The 10442-nt window shown below is 40.5% G+C and overlaps 2 pseudogenes; one reads left to right on the forward strand and one right to left on the reverse strand.

The window, feature by feature from the left end:
• Nucleotides 1-273: 273 nt before the first annotated feature.
• On the reverse strand, nucleotides 274-365 carry LOC121146921 (annotated as a pseudogene).
• A 2951-nt stretch (nucleotides 366-3316) lies between these two features.
• Nucleotides 3317-3400, forward strand: LOC121146918 (annotated as a pseudogene).
• Nucleotides 3401-10442: the final 7042 nt, after the last annotated feature.

Below are 10442 nucleotides of genomic sequence, written 5' to 3' on the forward strand. Positions count from 1 at the left end.
GAGACTTGTTATTAACAGAAACTCTGACTTTGGACTCCAGGAAGGTTAAGAAAAGGTCCCCAAAAGCATAGATCAGGGAAGTAAAATGTGGAAGAGAAAGAAGGAAATTCAAGCTGTCCCAGGATTTACGCCATCGTAAGCACCTAAATTCCTCTGCATTGGGAACCCAATTACTGTGGAAAGCTTTGCTGGGTCCAGTGGCTGGAGGCCATGACCCTTGGAAAACAGTGGACTCAGATTTCGAGTATTAGAAGTTATAAATTTTTTTTTCCACGTCAGATGGGCAGTGTGCTGATGTCGTAACAAGTTTTGGAGGAAGGCACATGTCACACAACCATGTATCAACTCAATCATCACAAAAAGATCGGAAAAGTTAAAAATTTTTTTAGATGAAAGTTGCAAGGAAAAAGGGAAATTCTGCTTTTGAAGCTGACACTAATGTGGACTAATTCGGCTGTGAAAGAGGTGATAACAAAGGGTTATTGCTTTGAAATTTGGAAAGCAACTGTATTTGCATTCTCTTACAAAACATGAGAGGCTCATAATTGAATTATGGGCAGTGGAGTCTCTTCTTGCCAGTTGTTTGTTTTTTTGTTTTTTGCTCCTCTGTTGGAATCTTATCATCTTAGCTAGAGAGCCTTTTTTTCTTGAAGTTTTAAAAACTTTATTCATTTGAAAGGCAGAGAGAGAAAGAGAGGGAGAATGGATTTCCCATCCATTGGCTTACTCCCCACTGCTTATAGTAGTCAGGGCTAGGAAGGCTGACTCCTGGAGTGAGAAACTCAGGCTAGGTCTCTCACACGGTTGTCAGGGACTTAGATACCTGAGCCATCACTGCTGCCACCCAGGGTGCCCATTAGCAAGAAGTTGGAATCAAGAGTGAAGGCAAGACTTGAACCCAGGCATTCTGATGGCCAGTGTGGGCACCCTGAGTGTGGGCACCCTGAGTGGCATCCTACCTGCTGTGCCAAACACCTGCCGTCAATAGAGAAACTTCATTTCCAGTAGCAGGCTGGAAATCTCTGTGGCTCACAAGACCAGATCTACTACTCAGAATGAGATTTTATTCTGTGTTTCTGTTTTCCACAAGCAGCTATAGAAATTATGCTATAGAGCTATAGAGGTAATGGACACTGGCCAGGAGAGAAGGTTTCTGCCTCTTCGGTTGAATGGGTCTTTACTGAACTCCAATTACATGCAAAGCAGCTGCTGGGTGCTGAGTGTGCAATCAAGAATGAGAGCTGCATGGCTCCTTACTTGATCTTAGAGTGTGTTATGATTCACTATGTTGACAGTATATGAAAAAATTTTAAGATTTTATGTGTTTTTATTTGAAAAGCAGAGTTACGGAGAAGAGGAGAAAGAAGCAGAGAGAGACAAAGATGTTTCTTCCATCTGCTAGTTCACCCCTCAAATGGCTGCAGTGGAGCTGCAAAGCCAGGTCAGGAGTCTCCTCCGAGTCTTCCACATGGGTACAGAGATCCAAGGCTTTGGGCTATTCTCTGCTGCTTTCCCAGGCCACAAGCAGAGAACTAGACAGGAAATAGAGCAGCTGGAACTCAAACCAGTGCCCATATGGGATAATGGCATTGCAGACAGGGAATTAGCGGGCTACATCACCACACGGGCCTTCAGAACATGAAACTTCTAATGCAGAGCACTTCAAAAAGATCAGTGGAACAATGGAATGGAAAAATAAGTTTATTTTTGTACAAAAGAAATTATGCATAACTTTTCATAATACTTACTTTTTCATGAACATTTCAAAGTCCAATTGTATGCATAGATTTAAAGATTATTTTGTTCCAAAACAGAAATTATCATTTACCTCCATTTTCTGGAAACTTTTTCGAGTATCCTGGTAGCTTTTTTACCTTTCTTCAATGTTCCTCCTTGGTTTGCTTATAAATTAGGTCAACAAGTCAGTCTGTCTGTATAACCTTTCAGAATGTCACGCCTTCCAGCAAGCAGGGCTTGAATTTGCGTAGCAAACAGAGGACATTTTAAAGCTCCTTCCTTCTGGTCACCTGTTTTAACAGGAAGCCAGTCTTGGATGGAGCCTTGCCTTGAGGGGAAGAGGAGCCGGAGTTCCTCAGTTCTGGAGTAGCAGCGGTGAGAGCCGGGATTGCTTCAGTTCTAAATCTTGAAGGAAACACTTGACCTTGGAGTATCGGTGCCATTTGCCATTTACTGTGATGTCTTGTAGGTTTTCAAAAAAGTACTTAACATGGATGTATTTATCTGAGAGCCAGAGAGACGCACTACCTGCTCCTTTACTGCTCTAGTACCTGCAGCTGTGGGGAGAAGGGAAGCGACGGGGGAGCCCAATTCAGGGCTGTCATGTGGGTGGCACAAACCAAAGCACTGAGTGATTTTCCAATGTTACTAGATTTTTAAAAATAATCAAGAGACACTGAATTTGATTGAATTCTTGGCTGTGCCTACCTATGATCACGCGATATTTCTCTTTTGACCTGTATTACCTTTGAAATGATCAATTGGTGCAAACAGCTTCCTAATGATTCATTGAAGATTTTGGTCACTATTTATGAATAAAATTGCTCTAATTCTCCGGTTTCAGCTGTCCTCAGTAGTTCATAGGAGTGAATCCCATCTTTAAAAATGGACAAAAGTTACGTGTGTTGTTGTTCTGAGCAAGAACTTATCTAAGACTGGAATTGCGTTCTTTGTCAGAAGATTTTTGTTATGATTATGTTATAAAAATTTTTGTACTTTTTTTCTTTTGGACATCTTAGTACTTCATATTTTTAAGAGATTTCCTTTTTTCCTGTGTTTGAGTAGGGAATTAATTGATCTATGGTATCCCATCCTTTTAGTGTTGGCAACAGCGATGGCCATGTTTTCTTTGTTTATTCGAATCATAGTTTTACTGAATGATTGCTTTTCTTCTCTTTTGAGTGGCTTTGCCAGAAGCTTGTCAACTCTAAGACTTTTTAAGAACCAATGTTAGATGTATCAAGCCTCTGGATTGTATATTTATATTTAAATTTGTTAATTTCTGCTCTAAATATTATTTTCTTTTACCTAAGCTGGTTTAAATTATGGTTTACTCTTGTAATAACAGTGTTGGTCTTTAATGTCCCAGATACATGAAGGTGACTACTTCTGTTACTTGTCTTGGATGAGACGTAGTTTCTTAAAACAGTTTTAGAAATTTATTTCTATTTGAAATGGAGAGAGAGAAAGAGAGAATGAATTGATTTTCTATCTGTCAGTTCACTCCCCCCTAATGATTGCTACAGTAGGACTGGGGGAAGTTGAAGCCTACAACCTGGAATTTATAGTAGGTCTTCCAGTGTTGTATGAAAGGAGAGAAGGTTAGCACTCCCCTTGACAAGGATGGAAGAGGCCCTCGGGCCTGACAATACATTAGATCTTCCACAGGGGTGACAGGAAACCTAGTACGCGAGCCATCATTGCTGCTTCCTGGGTGTGCACTAGTAGGAAGCCAGGACCAGAAGTACAGCCAGGACTTGGACACACAGACTCCGGCATGGGATATGGGCAGCCAAGTGTAGTCCCACCTGCTGAGCTGGTCACTTGTCCCCTGGTGAATTTACTGAGGTGGCTTCATGTCCTTCAGTACGCCCTTTGCAACAGCACGGGGCCCTTGGTGCTGCTCATATTTGTGTCTTTCCTTATCTTACTTTATGCTCAGCTCATCTCTGCTCCTGCTGTCTGGGAAAGCAAGTGAGTGAAACTTCCAAGTGAAAAGGATGGAAGGTAAAATGAGCAAGAAGTGAGTCACTGTCTGCAGACAAATAAACACACACACACACACCCCAAGTTCACCACTGACAATGAGGTTGAAAAGGCCGTACATTATACTTTTCACTGGTCTCCATTTGAAACGTTCATAACGCAAAAATCCACTTGTTCATGCACTTGTACACATATAAGCACGTCCATTTTTTTTATGCACATGAACAAGTCCTGCATTATTTTGAGCTTTTCTTTGTCATTTTGAGCTTCATTCTCCCATCCCGAGTTCCTCTTCATCTTTCCTCATTCAGTCTCAACCTCCATCAAGTAAAATAATGAATTTCTCAGTCCAGGAAGAACTGCTTTGAGAGCCCTACAAGCAAAGACTTGCCAGTGTTTATCCTACAACTGTAAAGTCATATCCTACATCCCCATGTCTTTATTCAGGAATAACTCATGGAAATCCTCTGAACCAATGTTTAGAGCTCGAATTAATTCTTTTAGCGGCCACATGGATCTGTCTTGTGTAGATGTACAACATTTATTTGTGCATTCCCACTACTGATGGGTGGTTGTCTAGGGTACAGTGAATAAGGTGGCAAACATGGCCTCCTTCCTGGGTTATCCTAGCGGTTTGTGTCTCTATGGGCTAGATTCCCATGAGTGGAACTGAAAGATAGGAGGATGTGTGATGCTAATTAAATGTTAGTAGTGTCACAGTGGTTTCTGGACTGTGGTGACCATTGCATTTTTACCTGCAGTGTTTAAAAGCAGCCCCTCTGCTACATCCTATTGTCAGTTGATACATTCAGTGTAAAAACATTTAGGTGAACAGTGGGAGTTAAGCATGGCTCATTATTGCATAGGTTTGCATCTCTCTAATGAAATACTTTTGTTATGAATCTGCTGTCTACATCGTCAATTTAGTATCTTATCTATTTTTTTGAATTGTCTTTTTATCTTTTGTCGATTTGTAAATGTTGTTTTTATGTTATGTGAATCTTTGATCTGTCTTGTGTGTGACAAGTTTTATTCTGAATCTACTGTTTTCCTGCTAATTTTATGACACCATTTTTGGCCCACAAACTGACATTTTGTTTTACAAAGTTAAATATGCTTCCATTTATTTATAAACTTCGGGTTTTCAATTTTACTTCTAAATTTTATTTATTTGGAACTACATCAAACTAAAAAGCTTCTGTATAGCAAAGGACAAAATTAACAAAGTGAAGAAGCAACCAACAGAATGGGAGAAATATTTTGCACACTACACAAGTGATAGGGGACTATTATCCAGGATTTACAAAGAGCTCCAGAAACCCAGGGACAGTAAAAACAAACAAACAAAACAACAAAAACCCTGTATCAAAATGAGCAAGGGAGATGAACAAACACTTTTCAAAAGAACAGATCCAAATGGCTAACAGACATATGAAAAGATGCTCAGGCGCCCTAGCTGTCAGGGAGATACAAATGAAAACCACATTGAGGTACCACCTAACTCCAGTGAGACTGGCCTACATTCAGAACTCTACTAATAGCACCTGCTGACGTGGGTGCGGGGAGAAAGGTTCCCCCCTTCACTGCTGGTGGGTATGCAGACTAGTACAACCAGTATGGAAATATGTATGGAGAGTGCTTGGAAAATTGCAAATAAACGTACCATACAATTCAGCTATCATGCTCCTAGGAATATACCCAAAAGTAATTAAAGCTAAATGTGAGAAGGGGATCTGTAATCCTATATTTGCAGCAGCACAAACTGCAATAGCAAAGACATGGAAACAATCCAGATGTGTGTCCCAAGAAGAGTGGTTAAAGAAAGAAACAGTGGTACATCTACTCCATGGGATATTATTCAGCTATTAAAAAGAAGGAAATTCATAACTGGTGAACTATCGAAACCACTTGAGCAAGTATCTCAGAGCATACCCCACATCTGGGAGCTGGGGTGGGTGGGAAACGGGGTGGGGCTTCTCCCTCAATATCCCCCTGTACCTCAGATACATGAAGAAAACAATATGGAAATAATAGTTTTACCCACTTTCCTATAGCCCTTGAACCTTTTTGCCCTAATTAACTATGTAAAGATTGTCAAAAATATAATAAAAAATGAAAAAAAAAAACAACTGTAGCAAGAAAAAAAATGAAATTATACTATTTACAACTAGGTGGTCCCAGCTAGAGACCGTTATGTTCAGTGAAATGATTCAATCACAAAAGAACAAATACCATATGTTCTCTCTTATATAAGGAAACCAGCATGGAAAGTGTAACTACAACAATCTGATGCATACTTGGGGTTTTTTTTTTTTGGCTGCATTCCATGTGTTTTGCTGGTTTTTTTTTATATTCAGTTTTATTTACTCCAAATGCTTTCTTTTCTCTTGTCAAATTCATTGCTGGCTCATGGATTACACGGTGGCATCATTTTTCCCAAGTGACTTCTGTATTTCCTATTTGTCATCCATATGTTGGTTACTTAGTGGCATGCTTTTTCATGATGCTGTAATTTGTTGTTGTTGTTGTTGTTTTTGAGGCTGTTGCTCTAACCCATACCAGCTGTTAACATTGTTTCATGGCTTCTCAGTTATGGAAATGTATGATGGAGTACTGGGGTCTACCACATCCAGATATGGAGATATAATGCCACATGCATCCCTGCTTCCAGACGAAAGATGGATTCTCAACAAAATTGTTGGACAAGTGTAGACAATGGGATGCTGGACTGTCTGACATTTTCTGTACCAGCAATGTTGGGGTAGACTTAAGTAAGAGACTGATGGAGTTGTGATTCTCATGATGGATTATATCACTATAGTAAAATGGAGAAAATCTGTCAGGAGGTGAGAGTTTGGGAGGAAATCCCAGTCTATTCGAAATTATACCACATAATCCAAAAAATCAAAATTAAAAAGTATATTAAAGAATCAAAATCCATGAGATAGTTTTCAATTATTTTTATTGGTGAGCTATGTATTCTATAGGCAAAAAAAAAAAAAAAAATAGATGGAGTTTGTTTTCTTTAATCCAGTCTACTAATCTATGAAGTTTGATTGATGAGTTTAAACCATTTACATTCAGGGTTAAAATAAACAGATGGTAATTTGTTCTTGTCATCCAGCAATGGGTTGTTCATTGATTTAGTCTTCTGCTATTCTTTTTTGGGGATGTTCTTCCCATTTGCCTTTGGTTTTGATGGGTGATATTCCTCTACTCTGTCAACAGAACACTTTTAAGTATCATCTGTAGGGCAGGTTTGGAAAAGACATATTCTTGTGACTTTTCTTTACTGTGGAAGAATTTTATTTCATTTTCAAAGACAAAGGAAAGTTTTGGCGGTACGCTATTCTGGTCAGACAATGTTTTTGTTTTTAGAATCTGGAATATGTTGCTCCATTCTCTTCTGGCCTAGAGAGTTTCCTGTGAGAGGTCTCCTGTGATTTAAATGGCATTCCTTCATATGTCAATTGGGTTTTTCTCACGTGCACATTTAAGGATCTTTTCCTTATGTTGGATTGAAGACAGTTTGATTATCACGTGTCGTGGTGCAGATCACTTTCGGTCAACCCTGTTGGGAGTTCTGTGCCCCTCCTGCATGTGGTTTCCCAATTCTTTCTCTAGAACAGGGAACTTTTCCTTTATTATTTCATTGAATATACCATCACTCCCAGCTTCTCTTTCTGTACCTTCTGGGACTCCCATAACTCTTGCATTTGGCCTTTTAGTGGTGTCTCTTAACTCTTGAATACATTTTTTTTTATGCTTGACCAAGCTCTGCTTCAGCTTTTTGTTTTCCCCTGGTGACAGGAAATATCTTCTAATTTTGAGATTCTTCCTTCTGCTTCCTTCATTCTATTCTATTGAGACTCCCCACTGTATTTTTAGCTTGCTCTATTGCATCCTTCATTTCCAATAATTTGGATTTTGTTTCAGTGTTGCTACTTCCTGTGTGACAGAGTGCTTAAATTCCTGCAAGTGCTTCTCATTATTGATAAGAAGCTTTGTAACAAGAGTTTTGAATTCTGTATCCCCCATTTCCTCAGTGTATTCCTCAGTTAACTCTGAGGTTGGCAAAGGCTTTTGTTCCTTTGCTCTTTTGTAGGGAAGTCTTCAGTAATTCTCCTTCTGCCTGTGTTTCTTCTTTGACTCTTGGTCATTGTACTTCTGGTTAGGACATTCTTCTCCTTGGGGCAGGTTTTTTAAGCTGTGTCACCCACAGGTCCACAGTTCAATTTTACTTATTGTGGTGGGTATCCAGTTCTTTGTTTGCAGTCACTTGTGCCACTCCCTCCAGCGAGTTTCACATCTGGGCTGTTATGTTAGACTTCCACCATGGTCTGCCTAGCCCAGCTCCTGGCTCACCATGCTCCAGCTCCTGTGATACTGTGCTGAGGCTGCACTATTGTCTGTATAGCCTTTCTCCTACTTCCAGTTTGAGCAGCTCCCAGAATTAGGGAGACACCAGCCTTTCTCCTACTTCCAGTTTGAGCAGCTCCCAGAATTAGGGAGACACCAGCCTTTCTCCTACTTTCAGTTTGAGCAGCTCCCAGAATTAGGGAGACACCAGGTGTCCTAAGTAGCTCAGTTGTTGGTGGTGCTGATTTTGGTAGAAAATGTTGGCTGTTAGGTCTGAGGTCCACACAGACCTATTTTAACCTGTTTGATGCCAAATTGGTATTTTTTCCCCCTGTGTGACCAGTGTAATGCAGTGAAGTCAGTGAATTCATTCCCAGCTCAGCGCATGTGCAGCTCACTGCTATCCCTGCATTCTTAAAGCCTTTGCCACACTGTACAAAATGGTGCCTGATGCGCCACTACTAGAGTTCTGCTGTCTTCAGGTCTGAGGGCCACCCAGACCTTTCTTGGGTGGAACCTGTAGGATGCCATGTTGTTGCAGTTCACTGAGCCAGAAATGAGTTCACTCCCAGCTCAGTGCATGCACAGTCCTGTCCCATAGCCTTTGTTCCCTATACAAAATGGGGCCTAATTCTGCTCTATGAGGTGGACTTGGCTGTGAAATCTGCCCTGTTCCCGCACCGTCCATCTGGGACTTTGTGTTCTGTCTCTGCTCCTGGTCAAATCAAATAGACCAGCAGGTTGGGCAGTTATTTGTCTGGTTTACCTCTGGAGCTCCTGGTGAATATCCCTGCCCACTTTGTTGCTGGTGGAATTCCGGCTACCGGTTCAGTTTTGATTATCACTTGCTGAATGCCACTGGAGTATTGGTCACTATAACAGCACACCTTTGTGTCAGCTGCTTTCGTGTGTCTATCAGTCTCCAGGTGCCTCTCTGCTGTGGTTCTGTCATCTTCTATTTACTGGAATGTCTTCTCTCTGCTTCACACTGGCTAATATTTCTCCATTTGTTTAAATGTGTCCCTACTCTATTCTGCCATGATGAATCTCCCCATTATCAGGTATTAAGTAATCTATCCTGCTCATATTGAATATGACAGCCAGCTTTGTTAAGTTCTCAATGCTGGCTCTTTTCTCTGTATTCTTATTTTTTTGCACTGACTTATTTGTCTTGGTCTATGTAAATATTTGATTGATTTGAATATAGTGGCTTTAAAGCCATGTGTAATTTTTGTTTTAATGGCAAATCTCTTCACTCTTTGTATTTCCTATCTCTTCCTTCATAAATGTTTCTTACAATTTTAAGAAAAATTATTTTGAGATTTCTAGCTGTGAAAGGTAGCCCAGTGCTTGGAGCCTGCTTTGCAGGAGAGACCTAGGTAGAGGGCCAGACTTTGGGCTTCAGCTGGGCACATCTGCGGCTTTGTGACCATGTGGAGAGTGAACCAATGGACAGAAGGTTTCTCTGTGTTCTCCAATCCTTTCCCCTTTCTCTAACTCTTTCAAACTTTCAAATAAAATACCTAATTTATTTTTAAAAAAGAGATTTAATTCAAAATGGCATTAAATATACATGTATAGTAATTTTTCAGAATTGATAATTTTATGACCCTCATGTTTTAATAATAATTTAGCTGCGCATAAAATTTTGCACTGATAATAATTATTTCTCAGGAATTAATTATTCTTCTTTCTTTACTCCTTTTTCTGTTCACATTCTTTCCTTCTTTTCCTCCCCCTTTTTCTCTTCTTTTCCTTTCCCTTTTTTCTCCCCTTCCTCCCTCCCTCTCTCCTCTTTATTCCTTCCTTCCTTCTCTCTCTCTCTCTCTCTCTCTCTCTCTCTCTCTCAGCAGTGGCATGCAACACCCTATGACATTCAAATGAGAGGAAAACACAGTCCTCTACTTTGTTGTAGGGAGAGTTTTCATGGCACTGAACCCGGGTCCTGCTGCTCTGGTGACAAGTTGCAGTGTGTCCAGACATAAAAGATATTTGCATGTACTAGTGTAATGGTGGGATTCTGAAAGCATATGGGAGGCTTCCTGAGAGAGGAGTCATGGGATACCATGGAGGGAAGTGTTTGGAGCTGCCAGTTTGAACTTGAAAGGAGTTCCTCAAGCCAAAAGTGGGAGCTTGATGGGCACCCCATGAGCTACTGTGAAAGCTTGACACTAAGGCTGGCTAAGAAAACTGCTTCTGTTTGTGAGGTACCACTGTTCATTAGCTAGGTCTTGGTCTGAGGTCATGGCTAAGAGTCCCTAGAGCTATGATGAGTGTACTTACCCTAAGAGACCAGTTTAGATATGAGATAGTGAATTGAAAACAAGGCTTTATGAATGGGTAGACTCGGTTCTGATGCA

The sequence above is a fragment of the Ochotona curzoniae genome, unplaced genomic scaffold (genome assembly GCF_017591425.1).
Source record: "Ochotona curzoniae isolate NIBS_2020 unplaced genomic scaffold, NIBS_Ocur_1.0 scaffold_4505, whole genome shotgun sequence".
NCBI lineage: Eukaryota > Metazoa > Chordata > Mammalia > Lagomorpha > Ochotonidae > Ochotona > Ochotona curzoniae.